Source organism: Elephas maximus, chromosome 27 (assembly GCF_024166365.1).
Source record: "Elephas maximus indicus isolate mEleMax1 chromosome 27, mEleMax1 primary haplotype, whole genome shotgun sequence".
Taxonomy (NCBI): Eukaryota; Metazoa; Chordata; class Mammalia; order Proboscidea; family Elephantidae; genus Elephas; species Elephas maximus.
Genome location: NC_064845.1, coordinates 27,083,027 through 27,100,297, shown reverse-complemented (window position 1 = coordinate 27,100,297; position 17,271 = coordinate 27,083,027). Strand labels below are relative to the sequence as shown.

General features: G+C 41.3%; 1 long non-coding RNA gene and 1 pseudogene across 1 annotated transcript in view; one reads left to right on the top strand and one right to left on the bottom strand.

The window, feature by feature from the left end:
• Positions 1–17,271, top strand: part of LOC126068358 (uncharacterized) — a 266,350-nt gene that overhangs the window by 196,503 nt on the left and 52,576 nt on the right. The window lies entirely within an intron of this gene.
• On the bottom strand, positions 3,260–4,764 carry LOC126068316 (lysophosphatidylcholine acyltransferase 1-like; annotated as a pseudogene).

Below are 17,271 nucleotides of genomic sequence, written 5' to 3'. Positions count from 1 at the left end.
GTGGAATAGACAAACGCTTCCATCGAGCCCTCTTTACAACAAAGACCCCAAAAAATAAGTGAAACGAGTATATTTGTGACAAGCTGGGAGCCCTGAGCCTCAAAGGCAAGCTTAGACAATGATCTGATGGGCAGGGGGAGGAAGAGACCGTTCAGAAGCGGAGAGGAGTTACCAGACCTGAATCGTGGGGAGCACTCAGGCACCATTCCTGGAGCGGTGGTGGTGGTGGACTGGTACTAACATTCAGCCGCAGTTCCCTCAGGGAGAAACAGCCAGCCACACAGCCTACTCACACCTCCGGAACCTGAAAAGAACAGCGCTCTCGGCAGAAGCTAAGTACTTGTGTATATTTTCCCGCGCACCCCCCAGCCCCAAGCTGGCTTCAGCTGCTGAATTCCCTGGGCCTGAGATAGGCCCTGTTGAGCACCTAGAGCCATCCTCCTGGCCTTGGGGAAGGAAAAAATTTGCAACTGGGGGAAAAGATAATTTGCTAGCTCCACTAACCAGGGGAGCTCAGGACAGAAGCGGCTCCTGTCCAGGCATAAACCATCCATGGGCTTTCAGCACCCTTCCCTCCTGCATGGACCTGTGTGGGCCTATTTTGGGGGGAATAGGCCCTTTTTGGCAGAATCCAACTGTTTCAGCTGTGTGGTGGAGAGGTGAGTGTTTGATGTTCGACATCACTTTGCCTATTAAACAAGGTCCTCACCTACCCACATCAGGGACCTAAGGACAGTAGCTCCACTCAGGTCACGAAGCCACCCATGACAGGGATCTAAAGATTACTGGTACCTCCCAGTCCTTACAAACAAAAACATTGGATGCCCATGGTCCATCTGCAGAACCCACCTACCTGCACGCTCTAGGGAACAGGGACGTGCTTTCCTCAGAGACACTCGGGGGTTGGTTCTCAGTCCTCTGCTTTGTTCAGAGTGTGACCCCCTGCTGCAATCAGATACCGGTATATACGCCAATATCCCCTGCCCCTCTAAGACTGTAGGACAGAGCCTGTACCACACACTTGATGATCAGCTACCTGGACACCTGAGCTGAATTCATACAAGAAACCTGAATGGACTCCTAGACTGATATACCGGATAGCAGCTCTAGCCATCTGGGGACAGGACGTCAGAGCTACAAAGGTGAAAATAATCAAGCTAGCTCACTCAAGCAACTCATAGGGGTATATCAAAACAAAACAAAGCAAGAAGCTATGACACAGTAAGCAAGCATTAATTAATACGATAACTTATAGATGGCTCGGAGAAAACAGTCAATATCAAGTCACATAAAGAAACAGACCATGATCACCTCATAGAGCTCTCAAAACAAAGATCCAGGGATCTTCTAGATGCAAGTGCATTCCTGGAATTACCAGAGCCAGAATACAAAAGTTTAATATACAGAACCCTTGAAGACATCAGGAAGGAAATGAGGCAACCCCCAGAACAAGCCAGGCAACACACAGATAAAGCAGCTTAAGAAACTAGAAAGATTATTCAGGACCATAAGGTAAAGTTTAATAAGCTGGAAAAATCCATAGGCAGACAGCAATCAGAAATTCAGAAGATTAACAATAAAATTACATAAGTAGACAACTCAATAGAAAGTCAGAGGAGCAGAATTGAGCAAGTGGAAGCTGGAAGTTTTGAACTTGAAGATAAATCACTTGGCCCTAATATATTTGAAGAAAAATCAGATAAAAGAATTTTAAAAAATGAAGAAACCTTGAGAATCATGTGGGACTCTATCAAGAGAAATAACCCACGAGCGATTGGAGTACCAGAACAGGGAGGAATAACAGAAAATACAGAGAGAATTGTTGAAGATTTGTTGGCAGAAAACTTCCCTGATATCGTGAAAGATGAGAACATATCTATCCAAGATGCTCATCGAAGTCCACATAAGGTAGATCTTAAAAGAAAGTCACCAAGACATATTACAATCAAAGTTGCCAAAACCAAAGATAACGAATTATAAGAGCAGCGATAGATAAACGAAAAGCCACCTACAAAGGAAAGCCAATAAGAATAAGCTCGGACTACTCGGCAAAACCGTGCAGGCAAGAAGACAATGGGATGACATATTTAAAAAATTGAAGGAAAAGAATTCCCAGCCAAGAATCAAATACCCAGCAAAACTGTCTCTTTAATATGAAGGTGAAATTGTGACATTTCCAGATAAACACAAGTTTAGGGATTTTTAAAACACCAAACCAAAACTACAAGAAATACTGAAGGGAGTTCTTTGGTTGGAAAATCAGTAATATCAGGTATCAACTCAAGACTAGAACACTGGGCAGAGCAATCAGAAGTCAACCCAGACAGGGTAATCCAAGAAAACAAAGCCAGATTATTTAAAAAAAAAAAAAAAAAGCTCAAAACAGAGTAATAGCAATATTATTATGTAAAAGAAGACAACATTAAAATACTAAAGAGTGACTAAGAAATGTAATCATATACCTTCCATATGGAGAGGAAGATACGGTGATACAAAGAATAAAAGTTTGGTTTAAATTTAGAAAAATAGGGGTAAACAAGGTAACCACAAAGGAGACAAACTATCCTACACATCAAAATAAAATACAAGGGAAAAATAGAGACTCAGCAGAAACAAAATTGACAACAACAAATATGAGGAAAGGACAATATATAAAGATAATCTACTCAGCACATAAAATTAAGTGGGAAAAAGAAACTGTCAACAACACACCAAAAAAGGCATCAAAATGATAGCACTAAATTCATACCTATCCACAATAACTCTGAATATAAATGGACTAAATGCACCAATGAAGAGACAGAGAGTGGCAGAATGGATTAAAAAACAAGATTTGTCTATATGCTACCTACAAGAGACACACCTTAGACTTAGAGACACAAACAAACTAAAACTCAAAGGATGGAAAAAAATATATCAAGCAAACAACAATCAAAAAAGAGCAGGACAGGGTAGAACTGCCCCATAGGATTTCCAAGGCTGTAAATCTTTAGGTAAGCAGACTCACATCTTTCTCCCACCGAGTTGCTAGTGGGTTCCAAGGACTGACCTTTTGGCTAGAGGCCCAGTGCTTAACCATCCTGTCACCACAGCCCCTTACGCACCCTACCTCTTCTAAAACCTGAGTCTGGAGACAATGTGTGTAGGCCCTGTGGGGAGAGAGAACACCAGATATCCTCATGCGCAAATGGGGAGCTACAGCCCCTGGTAGGGCATGGTGACAGAGCCGGGGAGGTTCCTCACTCCAGAACCTTCTGTCCTAGTCCAGTTTCCTATGGAGATGCTTCCTGCCGGGGTCAGTGCTTTCCAGGCTGACGTCTGTACAGAGGCTGTTCGGGGTTGGCGCTGACAAGAGTCTAAGCGCAGGTTTCAAACCGTGCCTGGTCAGGATACAGATATTCTTCTGCGAAGTCTGGGTACATGTGTGCAAACCTGTCAGCAAAAGAGATTCTTCTCATCTTCATCCACACCGCTGAAGAGGTCTATCAGAAGCAGCTCTGCCACGCCCAAGGCCGTCTTCAGAATGCAGGACAGGTCTTCATTTATGCAGCGGTCCTTCTGCCATGTGTACATCCTGAGTGGCAGCTGGATGGTGTCCAGAGTCTCAGACGCTCTGCAGACCATGGACAAGGCGATCACATATTCCCGCAGGTCCATCTTGCCACCTCCGCTCTCGTGAAACAGTGAGAACATGCAGTCCAGCGTGTCGGAAAGGGGTACCTCCAAGTACTCCGTGAACTTCACAAGTCAGTCTTCTCGCCCTTCTTCACCTTTGTGCTTTCTGATCTTTTTCAAGTTTTTCTAGCTTTAGCCCCAGGCCTCTCACAAGCCTGGCGAATTCTAGAAGGCAAGTGTCGGAGGGGAGACGGACTGTCATTCCGCTGGGGCCACCTAACGATCCTCAAACGTGAAATCCATGACGGAGACGCCCAGGGTCTCTGCCATGACGCGCCTCGTGCTGCTGGCGTATAGCACCGGGCTCCTCTTCGCCTTGGAAGGGTGGTAAACTGGGAGAAACTCAATTTCCACCTAACTGTGAAACTGACACAGGGCGAGCCACAGCATTTCCACACACTCCAGGTCCTTGCCACGTCCACATGATCGTGTCCAGCTTATTTGGGTATCCTAAAACCACAGGCTGGACAGGAACACCAAGGATAAACACACCAGTCTTGAAGATAGTTTGACAGGTCCCATTGGTACAAGTACCTTCTGGAAAAATCATTGTCATAACTTCCCATTGGACTAAGCCCCTCTCTTTATCTCTTCCACTGTTTTCCTGTACAAGTCCTGGTCTGATCCGAACACACAGGGCGGATGTACTTGATCAGAGTTCCCCATATGGGGATACCCCTGCTCTCTGCCTTCATCACGATGGACGACATGGTCATGGTCACGGGAACGGCGTCGAAGTACGAGGGGTGTGGTGCCAAGGGCCAGGATGGCCGCCTCAGTCGGTAGGGCCTGTCACCCCTTCTGGGCCACCGGGTGGAAGCCGCCGGCAAATCACGTGGTCTGCATGACTGCCTTGAGCGGGAAGTCCACGACCTTCTGCCACAAGCCAGCGGCTCTTCTGGTTCTCTCTCAGCAAATCCCAGTGAAGGTACAAAAGCGAAGGACCAGGCGAACAGCATCATGAAGGCGGCAAACAGGAGTCGGATGGGGAAGAGGATCAGCGTCATGATGGCGATCTGGGCCTTCTGCAGAGTGCTGAAGCGCAGCTCGTGCATGAAGGGGTTCTACCCCGGGGGTGACAGCCACCGCTTCACCTGCACCTGCGCTGGAGGAGTTGGCGGCTGAGACAGAGCGGCCCCTGGCAGGTCTCCCCAGCTGCGGAGCCACCACCGTGAGAAGAGCCCGAGCGGACCGAGGCAGAGGGCGGGCAGACCCCTTATAATTCTTCTCGTTTCTGTAGGGTTGGTAGTGGTGCCCCCTCTTTCGTTCCTGATTTTGGTAATCGGTGTCTTCTCTTTCGTTTTCTTGGTCAGTCTAGCCAAAGGTTAAAGGTTTGTCAATTTTGTTGATCTTTTCAAAAAGCCAACTCTTGGTTTATTTGATTTTCTCTGGGTTTTTCTTTCAGCCACAGTATTATTTCATCCCTCTTGCTTGCTTTGTGTTTAGCTTGCTCATTGTTTTGTAGTTTCCTAAGGTGAAAGCTTAGGTTTTTTATTTGAGACTTCTCTTCTTTCTATCACAGGCATTTAAAGTTATACATTTCTTTACAAGCAATGCTTGAGATACATCTCATATGTTTTGATATGTTGTGTTTTTGTTTTCATTAAGTCCAAATTATTTTTAATGTCTCTTCTGTTTTCTTCTTTGATGCATGGATTATTTTGAAGTGCGTTAATTTTCAAGTATTTGGTGTTTTCTCATATTTCTTTCTGTTGTGGATTTCTAATTTAATTCCATTGTGGTCAGAGAATCAGAGAACATGCTTTGTATAATTTCCGTCTTTTTAATTTTATTGAGACTTGTTTTTGGCTCCTGTATAAGGCCTACCCTGGAAAATGTTCCATGTATACTTGAAAAGAGCATGTGTTCTGCAGTCCTTGGGCATTTTATAAATATCAGTTATGTCAAGTTGATGAGTAGTGTTAAAGTCTTCTGTAGTTATTCCATCAATGACTGAGAGTGGGGTATTGAAAGTCCTAACTATTATTGATAAATTTTCTATTTCCTCTTTTAATCCTTCCAGTATCTGCTTCTTGCATTTTGGGGGTCTGTTGTTGAAGGACATTTATAATTGTTATATATTCTAGATGTATTGACTATCAAAAAGGTCCATAGTAATATTTGTTTTAAAGTCTATTTAATGTGATATTAATATAGCCATTCCAGCTCTCTTATGGTTACTGTTTACATAGTATATCTTTTTCTATTCTTTATTTTCAACCTACTTGTGTCTTTGAATATAAGGTGTTCCTCTTGTAAGCAGCAAGACCCATTGTTGGATCTTGCTGTTTTATCCGGTCACATAATCTCTGCCTTTGGACTGCGTGTTTAGTCCATTCAATTTTAATGTTCTCATTGATACGGTTAGGTTTTCTTTTGCTATTTTGCTAGGTGTTTTCTGTTTGTTTCAATGAAGTAATAGAACCATTAAAAGTTTTTAAGTTTAATAAGAAGCATCAATATATTTGGAAACTACTGAATTATTTCTCACTAAAGAAAAATCCAAAAGAGAAGAAATGACTCACACTTCTGTCATTCAAACTTAACTTCACTTAACATTGTGGTATATTTTCTTCCAGTCTTTCTTATTCTTCATAGATGTTTGTCTGCTTTTTTTCCTCCCAGAGTTTATATCATACTACACATACAATTATTGTATATTTTCTTACAGAAGTATATTATATGCATTTTGCACGGATTTCAACCACAGAAGAGCCATCACCAGCCAAGATACCCTTGAAGCAGTCATGTGGAAGACTTTTTGAATAAATGAAGTGGCTCTGAATGGTCCTGTTGCTTAAATGACTGCACTTATCAAAAAGTTGAATATGTCAGAAGGTTGAGACAAACGGTTAACGTGCTTGGCTGCTAACTGAAAGGCTGGAGATTCAAGTCTACCCAGAGGTGCCTCAGAAGAAAGCCTTTTGGGTCTAAATCTAAAAAAATCAAACATTTAAAACCCTATGGAGTATAGTTCTACTCTGACACATGTGGGGTCTCCATGAGTCAGAATCAGCCTGACAGCAACTGTTTGGGGTTAAAAGGCAAGGTGTCTGAACAGCACCTCCTGCGTCAGGTCTTTGTACTACACACCTGGTCTCTGGGTCCTGTGTTTTTAGCTTCCTATTTACTTTGTTAAATAAAAGAAAGATGTTTGTTTTTGTAAGTTTGGTAAAATTCACCTGTAAAATGCCTGGACTTACTGTTTTGAGGGAGTGGTGTGGATAGTTGTCTACTACTGATTTTATGTAAATGCTGATATTAAGCTTATTGATTTTATTTAAACCTTTTGTCTCTTTGTCTATTAGTTTCTGATGGTGCATTTGCCGATTCTCCAAGTAGTTTCACCAAATTATGCTTGTTGTAGAGAGATTCTCCAATTCTGTTAGAGTAAAATCAAAGACATTTATTGAAGCCAATATGTCATTCAAATGGAGACCGTGAAAACCTCAGCGTCCGAAGCTCATGGATCCAAGGGAGAGAGTGCAAATTACACATAGTTATATGCCATGGGAGGAACTACAAAACACAATATTCTGATTGGTTTACAGTGATTGAAATCAATCAAAGGTGGGAGAAAGCAAAACATGATTTTTAACATTAGTGGTTACATACAGCTAAAAAAAAAATTCATACATTAATTGGCTAAAGGACAAAATTGCAAGGTATGTGTTTGTGGAGAGGGTCTCATGACCATCACGAAATGATGACATGATGATGGCGTAACAGATACTGTCGGGAACAGATTGCTAAACATTACCTTGCTCAGAACAGAAGTTTTCTGGAGTGATCTAACACAAAAACTTTCAATAAGGTTTGGTTACAGACACCAGGACATGTAATACCCACATTCTTAGCCTGATCACAAAGAATAGAGTTTCCTTAATGACAGGGTTGGTTCCTAAGCAACAGGGTTTGAATCTGTGTGAAAGATTATACTGAGCTTTAGCATTAGTTCACCCATTTTACTTTACATCATATGCCTCTTTTGATTTTATATTCCACATCATTCTGTTCTTTTGATCAAGGGTTCTGAAGAACATCCTTTGTTCACAGTTATGGGCATAATGTCTTCTGCATGAGTTTGTCAATATGCTACTCCAGGTGGTGGTTCAACCCTCATAATTTATGCCTTTCTAGTTTTTCACGTTAAGCCCCTTTTCCCCCATAATCAGGGACCATCAGTATCTTGGTTGCTAGGCAGCTCCAGTATGTCCATCATGCTATGGCTGAGCAGCTGTCTTCAGTGATTTCGGTATGGGGAGTGGATAGGGTATGGCCACATTGGAGGAACAACCTGACTTACTTTCAAATGGCTAATGTAAGTCATAAGGCTTCTCTGATTTTGGGTTCCTGAATGCAGTGTTGATATGCATAATTCTTTGAGCATGATCTTGAATGCAGTGTTGATATACATAATTCTCTGAGCATGAGATGAAGCAGGGTTATCAGTTCCTGTTGTAGATGCACATCGCATAGCACATTTTAAAATTCCAATAATAAAGATTATTGTTAAAATAATTAACCCAGTTTGCAACAGAGACTGTAACCAAGAACCTGCACTATTAAGTAGCCAATTGAAGACATAAAAAAAGAATGGTAAAATTATAGGGGGTATAGACTGTAACCAAACAGCCATTGGATGAATCTTAGCAATATCCTTTTCAACATCTCCAGTTAATCTAAGAGCAACAACAGGTGTTAGCAATGGAGCAATACTCTCCTTGCTGGGCTAAGAGGAAATCTAGAACTATTCCATGGTCCAATACTACTTTTGCCAAGGATTCTAAAGTTTTTGTTGGGCGGCCATTCCATTGGCCACATCATCAACAATTTTAGCCATAGTGGCAGATAAATTGCTAATGGGATGTTCTATTGCATAGTACCAAGCCAGGGCACAACAGCACATACGAAGGATCTCCCCATCCTGGGTAATAAATGATGGGATTATCTGAGAGGACAAGTTCTATCTTCTTTATGGATATTAATTTCAAGTTACTGTTCCATAGCAAGGTGTCATTGTATGAATGAATACTCATGGTAACTCCTAGCATCTTTAAGGTACATGGGCCTAGCATATATTCCAACCATGTAAACATGACAATGCCCAAATATAGAGTGACTTACCAGAGTTTTTCCTTGAATAAGCTGATCCTCCACACAAAAAGACACATCTAGATGGGGCACACAACATGCCTGCCCAGGTTTGAATATAAGGAAATGGGATGGACTGATTGGCCCTTCTGAGTCACTTTGCAGTTAATGAATCATCACGAATGGATAATTCTCCAAATTCCAGGGATCCTTGAGTCACGCACAAACTGAGAGTTTTTTATTATTTTTAAAATGACTATCTGCTACTACTGTAGAATAATATTGAACACCATCGAGAAAAAGATTGCATGGTGTGGGTAGAATAAAACATTCTAACCATGCATTGGTAAGATTGAAACAGGGAGTTAATGGATAAGTGGGTAATTCTGGAAGTAGCCATGATGTGACATGAATAGCCCATTTAAAGAGTTTCTCAAAATCAACAGTAAAATCAGGTGTGGATTTATAATCTAATACTGGCACAGCAAAAGGATCGGTATGATCTTGTGTAGACTGAGGGGAAGAGTGATGCATCCAGCACTCAATTAAATTGTTAGCACTGGCTACTGAAATAACTAATTTGATAAAAGCATTTTCTTATCAAGCAATAGAAAAAGGAAACAATAAAGATATTAAAGCAGTAATGGGAGTCATGATTAGAACACAAATATGGAAAAGGAATACTACCACAAACATTCAGAAAAAATAACTGTGCCTGTAATTACCAAGGAAACCCTGATGGTGTAGTAGTTAACATTCAGCTGCTAACCAAAAGGTCTGCAGTTCAAATGGACCAAGTGCTCCTTGGAAACCCTGCGGGGCAGTTCTACTCTGTCCTGTGGGGTCGCTATGAGTCAGAAAGAACTCAACAGCAATGGGTTTGGTTAAAATTACCAAACTAACTCCAAAAATCTCCAAAAGTTGCATAAATGTTTACCAAAAAAATAATTCTTAAGTATATAACATACAGAAAAGCTAAAGCTAGAAAGATAGCGGTAGAACACAGTCTAAAGCTTAGCCACCTGCATGTTCCAGCTCCATGACCTGGGGTAAGTCATCCACTCTTGTAGTCATCTACTTCATGTTTGAACACAAGTGAATTTCACTTTGAGTTCCTCTGTGACTTCTCGTACAAACAGGTGCTATAGTCTTTTTCAGTTGAGATAAATGGACCCACTCCTTAACTCCTAGTAATTTAGCCACACAAGGATGAATTAGGGGGAATAGGTATGGACCCTTCCAACAAGGCTCAAGTGAATCCTTTAATTGGTGTGTCTTCCAATAAACATAGTTGCTAGGTCCAAGAGGAGGCATTGTACCTCCGCCATCAAATGCTTGCTTGAGGAGCATACTCCTTGGCATAATGAATTAAGGCCTGGCAATATTTTAATAAATTGGTGTGGATCAAATCTGAATCAGCAGTTCCTGATAAATAAGGTAAATTCATTGGCTACCCTGCAATTATCTCATAAGGGGTCAATTTATGAGGGTCAGGTCAGCCACACTGAAGATGAAAGTTTTGCCAATTAGGTCTTTATGATACCATTGTTCCGTTCGACAAATCCAGAGGGCTGCGTGTGGTAAGAACAATGGAGCTGACAAAAAACAGGAAATATTTTACAAATAGCAGCAATCACTTGTCCAGTAAAGTGGGATACCTAAATCACTGCAAAGGATGGCTGGAGACCCAAGTGGGAACGATATTTTCCAGCAATTTCTTAGCCACAAAAGTTGCCATAGCTTGGTGACAGGGAAAATCTACTAAATGTGAATATCCGCAAATCACAACTAAAACAAATGTATAACTGTTGGAGGGAGTTAGTTGAATAAAATCCACTTACTATTTGAACATAGGTCCTATTAGCAATGGGTATCTCCCAAGAGATACCCTGATGATGAGGGTATCCCTCTGGTGAGGGTTGGTAGATTTTACCTCCATTATACTCAGAACAAAGAGGGCACAGCCTCGCTACTTGATTTGAAGCCTTCCAAAGTGTCCCCAAAAGTATTTATGTAAAATTCCCATTGTCTTGTCCCTACTCCATGATCCTTCACATGAAAGATCATGACCAAAGGATGTGTAAGTCCTTGAAGATAACTGGTTTTGAATCTGGCCTTTCCCAAAGGAAAGTATACTTACTAATTTTACAACCGCCCTGTCATGGATTGAATTGTGTCCCCCAAAAATATGTGTATCAATTTGGCTAGGCTAAAAAAAAAAAAAAAATTTTTTATGATACCAAGTATGTGTCCACAATTTTGTCATCTGATGTGATTTTCCTGTGTGTTGTAAATCCTATCTCTATGATGTTAATGAGATGGGATTAGTAGCAGTTATGTTAATGAGGCAGGACTCAATATACAAAATTAGATTGTATCTTAAGCCGATCTATTTTGACATACCAGACAGTAGTGAGCAGACAGACACAGGGACCTAATACAATCAAGAAGCAGCATCAGGAGAAGAGTGCATCCTTTGGAACTGAGGTTCCTGCACTAAGAGGCTCCTAGACCAAGGGAAGATTGATGACAAGGACCTTCCTCCAGAGCTAACAGAGAGAGGAAGCCATCGTCTGGAGCTTGCACCCTGAATTCAGTCTTCTAGCTTCCTAGACTGAGAGAATAATTCTCTGTCTTAAAGCCATCCACTTGTGGTATTCCCGTCATAGCAGCCCTAGATAACCAAGACAGAATTTGTTACCAGGAGTGAGATACTGCTCTAAACAGATACCTAAAATATGGATGCAGAGGAGGGAGTGACCAAAATGGTGGAATAAACAAATGCTTCCAGTGAGCCCTCTTACAACAAAGACCTGAAAAAACAAGTGAAATGAGTATATTTATGACAAGCCAGGAGCCCTGAACATCAAAGGCAGGTTAGAAAATGAACTGAGAGTCAGGGGGAGGAACAGACATTTCAGAAGCAGAGAGGCGTTACTGGACCTGAATCCCTGGGAGCACTCAGGCACCATTCCTGGGAGTGGCTGTGGCAGGCTGGTACTAGTGTTCGGCAGCAGTTTCCTCAGGGAGAAGCAGCCAGCCACACGGCCTACTCATACCTCTGGAACCAGAGAAGAACGGTGCTCTTGGCAAAAGGTAAGTACCTGCGTATATTTTACCACACCACCCCCCTCCCCGATCCCAAGCTGGCTTCAATAGCTGATTTCCCTGGCCCTGAGATAGGCCCTATTCAGCACCTAGAGCCATCCTGCCAGTCTTGGAGAAGGAATAAATTTGCAATTAGGGGAAAAGATAATTTGCCAGCTCCATTAAGCAGAAGAGCTCGGGACAGGAGCGGCTCCTGTCTAGGCATAAACGGTCCATGAACTTTGAGTACCTTTCCCCTCTGCATGGACTTGTGTGGGCCTATTTCAGGAGAATAGGCCCTCCTTGGCAGACTACAACTGTTTCAGCTGTGTGGTTGAGAGGTGAGAATTTGATGTTTGACATTGCTTTGCTTATTACACAGTGTCCTCACCTACCCACATCAGGGGCTAGAGGACTGGAGGCTCCACTCAGGTCACCCAGCCACCCGTGACAAGGATCCAAGGAGAACTGGTACCTCCCAGTCCTTACAACCCAAAACATTGGGTGCCCATGGTCTGTCTGCAGAGCCCCCCCCCACCTATAGGCTCTAGGGAACAGGGACAAGCTTTCCTCACAGACATGTGGGGGACGATTCTCAGGACCCCGGCCTTGTTTAGAGTATGATGCCCTGCTGCAACCAGGTACCAGTACCTACACCAATCACCCCTGCCCCTCTAAGACTGTAGGACAAAGGCTGTACCACATATTGATAATCAGCTACCTGGACACCTGAGCTGAATTCATGCAAGAAAATTGAATGGACCCCTAGACTGATATACCTGATAACAGCTGTAGCCATCCAGGGACAGGACATCAGAGCTCCAAAGGTGAAAATAATTAAGCTAGCTCACCCAGGCACCCCATTTGGGAATATCAGAACAAACCAAAGCAAAAAGCTACAACACAGTAAGCAAACATAAAATAAACTAATACAATAACTTATAGATGGCTCAGAGACAACAGTAGATATCAAGTCACATAAAGCAACAGACCGTGATCACCTCAACAAGCTCTCAAAACAAAGAATCAAGGGATCTTCTAGATGAAAGTGCCTTCCTGGAATTGCCAAAGGCAGAATACAAAAGATTAATATACAGAACCCTTCAAGACATCAGGAAGGAAATGAGGAGATACACAGAACAAGCCAAGGAACACACAGAGAAAGTAGTTGAAGAAATAAAAAAGGTTATACAAGAACATAATGAAAAATTTAATAAGCTGGAAAAATCCATGGACAGACAGCAATTAGAAACTCAGAAGAGTAACAATAAAATTACAGAAGGAGCAAATGAATAGAAAGTCAGAGGAGCAGAACTAAGTAAGTGGAAAGCAGAATCTCTGAAGTTGAAAATAAAGCACTTGGCACCAATATATTACAAGAAAAATCATATAAAAGAATTTGAAAAAAATGAAGAAACCTTAAGAATCATGTGGGACTCTAACAAGATAAATAACCTATGAATGACTGCAGTACCAGAACAGGGAGGGATAACAGAAAATACACAGAGAATCATTGAAGATTCTTGGCAGAAAACTTCCCTGATATCGTGAAAGATGAAAAGATATCTCTCTAAGATGCTCATCGAATTCCACATAAGGTAGATGTTAAAAGAAAGGCACCAAAACATATTATAGTCAAACTTTCCAAAACCAAAGATAAAGAGAGAATTTTAAGAGCATCTAGAGATAAACGAAAAGTCACCTACAAAGAAGAGTCTATAAGAATAAGCTCGGAGTACATGGCAGGAACCATGCAGGCAACAAGGCAATAGGATGCCTTATATAAAAAACTCAAGGCAAAAAATTGCCAGGCAAGAATTATATATCCAGCAAAACTGTGTCTCAAATATGAAGGTCAAATTAGGACATTTCCAGATAAACAGAAGTTTAGGGAATTCATAAAAACCAAACCAAAACTACAAGAAATACTAAAGGGAGTTCGTTGGTTAGAAAATCAATAATACTAGGTATCAGCCCAAGACTAGAACACTGGGCGGAGCAATCAGATGTCAACCAAGACAGTGAAAACAAAAAAATAAATCAAAATTTAAAAAACGCTCAAGAGTAAGTGGGAGTATGGAGTAAGGTGTATATAAGCTTATATGTGACAGACTGACTTGATTTGTAAACTTTCACTTATAGCACAACATAAATTATTTTAAAAAAAGCTCAAAACAGGGAAAAAGTGATGTTATTATGTAAAAGAAGACAACATTAAAAAAATAAAGCGGGACTGAGAAATGTAGTCATAGACCTTCCATATGGAGACAAAGACAAGGCAATACACCGAAATAAAAGTTAGGTTTAAATTTAGAAAAGTAAGGGTAAATAATAAGGTAACCACAAAAGAGACAAACTATCCAACACATGAAAATAAAATGCAAGAAAAAAATACAGACTCACCAGAAAAAAAAAATCAACAACAAGGAATATGAGGAAAGGTAAACTATTCAGCACATAAAATTAAGTGCGAAAAAGAAACTGTCAACAACACACAAAAAAAGACATCAAAATGACAGCACTATATTCATTAAAGAAAAAAAAAATCATACCTATCCATAACTACGCTGAATGTAAATGGACTAAATGCACCAATAAAGAGATGGAGAGTGGCAGAATGGGTTTAAAAAAAATCCCTCTATATGCTGCTTACGAGAGACACACCTTAGACTTACAGACACAAACCAACTAAAACACAAAGGGTGGAAAAAAATATATCAAGCAAACAACAATCAAAAAAGAGCAGGAGTGGCAATAGTAATTTGTGACAAAAGAGACTTTAAAGTTAAGTCCATCGGAAAGGATAAGGAAGGACACTATATAATGATTAAAGGGACAATATACTAAAAAGATATAACCATATTAAATATTTTTGCACCCAATGACAGGGCTGCAAGACACATAAAACAAACTCTATCAGTATTAAAAAGTGAGATAAACAGTGCCACAATAATAGTAGGAGATTTCAACACACTGCTTTCGATGAAGGACAGGACATACAGAAAGAAGCTCAATAAAGACACGGAAGATCTCGACGCCACAATCAACCAACCTGACCTCATAGACATATACAAAACACTCCACCCAACAGCAGCCACATATACTTTCTTTTCCAATGCACATGGAACATTCTCTACAATAGACCACAGAATCCAAAAGATTGAAACATTACAAAGAATCTTCTCTGACCATAAGGCCATAGAACTAGAAATGAATAACAGAAAAAGCAGGGAAAAGAAATCTAATACTTGGAAACTGAATAATACCTTGCTCGAAAAAGACTGGAGTATACAAGACCTTAAGGATAGAATAAAGAAATTCACAGAATCCAATGAGAATGAAAACACTTCCTATGAGAACCTTTGCGACACAGTAAAAGCAGTGCTCAGAGGTCAATTTATATCAATAAATGAACACATACAAAAAGAAGAAAGGGTCAAAATCAAAGAATTATCCCTACAACTTGAACAAATAGAAAGAGAACAACAAAAGAAATCCTCAGACACCAGAACAAAACAATAAAAATTACAGCAGAGCTAAATGAAACAGAAAACAGAAAAACAATTGAAAGAATTAACAAGACCAAAAGCTGGTTCTTTGAAAAAATCAACGAAAGTGATAAACCATTGATCAAAGTGATAAAAGAAAAACAGGAGAGGAAGCAAAGAGCCCCAATAAGAAATGGGATGCATGATATTTCAACAGACCCAACTGAAATTAAAAGAATCATATCAGATTATGATGAAAAATTGTACTTTTACAAATTTGAAAACCTGGAAGAAATGGATGAATTCCTAGAAACACACTACATACCTAAACTAACACAAACAGAGGTAGAACAACTAAATAGACCCATAACAAAAGAAGAGATTGAAAAGGCAATCGAAAAACCTCCAAAAAAAAAAAGCCCTAGCCTGGATGGCTTCACTGCAGAGTTCTACCAATCTTTCAGAGAAGAGTTAATGCCACTACTACTAAAGGTATTTCAGAGCATTGAAAAGGATGGAATACTTAAAAACTCATCCCATGAAGCCACCATATCCCTGATACGAAAACCAGGTAAAGACACCACAAGAAAAGAAAATTATAGACCTATATTCCTCATGAATGTAGATGCAAAAATCCTCAACAAAATTCTAGCCAATAGAATTCAACAACACATCAAAAAATAATTCACCATGAGCAAGTGGGATTCATACCAGGTATACAGGGATGGTTCAACATTAGAAAAACAATTAATGTAATCCACCACATAAATAAAACAAAAGGCAAGAATCACATGATTTTATCAATTGATGCAGAAAAGGCATTTGACAAAGTTCAACACCCATTCATGATAAAACTCTCAGCAAAACAGGAATACAAGAAAAATTTGGCAACATAATACAGGGCATTTATACAAAGCCAATAGCCAACATCATCCTAAGTGAAGAGAGCCTGGAAGCATTCCCCTTTAGAATGGGAACCAGACAAGTATGCCCTTTATCACCACTCTTGCTCTGGCTGGAGGTCCTACCCAGAGCAATTAGGCGAGGTAAAGAAATAAAGGGCATCCAGATTGGTAAGGAAGAAGTCAAAGTATCTGTATTTGCAGATGACATGATCTTATACACAGAAAATCCTAAGGAATCCTGAAGAAAACTACTGAAACTAATAGAAGAGTTCAGCAGAGAATCAGGATACAAGATAAACATAAAAAATCCATTGGGGGCAGAGCCAAGATGGCGGACTAGGCAGACGCTACCTCGGATCCCTCTTACAACAAAGACACGGAAAAACAAGTGAATCGATCACATACATAACAATCTACGAACCCTGAACAACAAACACAGATTTAGAGACGGAGAACGAACTAATACGGGGAAGCAGCGATTGTTTCCAGAGCCTGGAGCCAGCATACCAGTCAGGTACGGCACAAGCACAGACAGCTGCTCCACCCCCCTGAACTAACCCCGGGAGGGGGACCAGCCGGTTCCACAGGCGGCGTGGGATGCAGCCGGTAGGAGAAGTCCCCGGGAGGCAGTGACTGGTCTTGGAGCAGAAAGAGCAGCGTCCGAGCCGGGGAACCGTCCCGCAGGGATTTGGACTGGACGCAGGTACGGCATAAACATGGAGAGTTGCTCCACCCCCCTGAACTAACCCCAGGAAGGGGACCAGCCGGGTCGCGCGCGGGCGGCGTGGGACTCAGCCGGTAGGAGAAGTCCCCGGGAGGCAGCGACTGATTTTGGAGTCGAGAGTGCACCGTCCCAGTAGGGGAGCCTTGACGCTGGGCGTGGGGCTAGAAGCGGAGGATCTGACCGTGACTCCAGCGGGCCAGACCCCCCGGGGGCAATCTCCACACAGCCAGCACACATAGGCGACGCGCCCGCGGGAATCTCAGATATAATAGTCATTCCAAGCAAGACAAGCAACTCT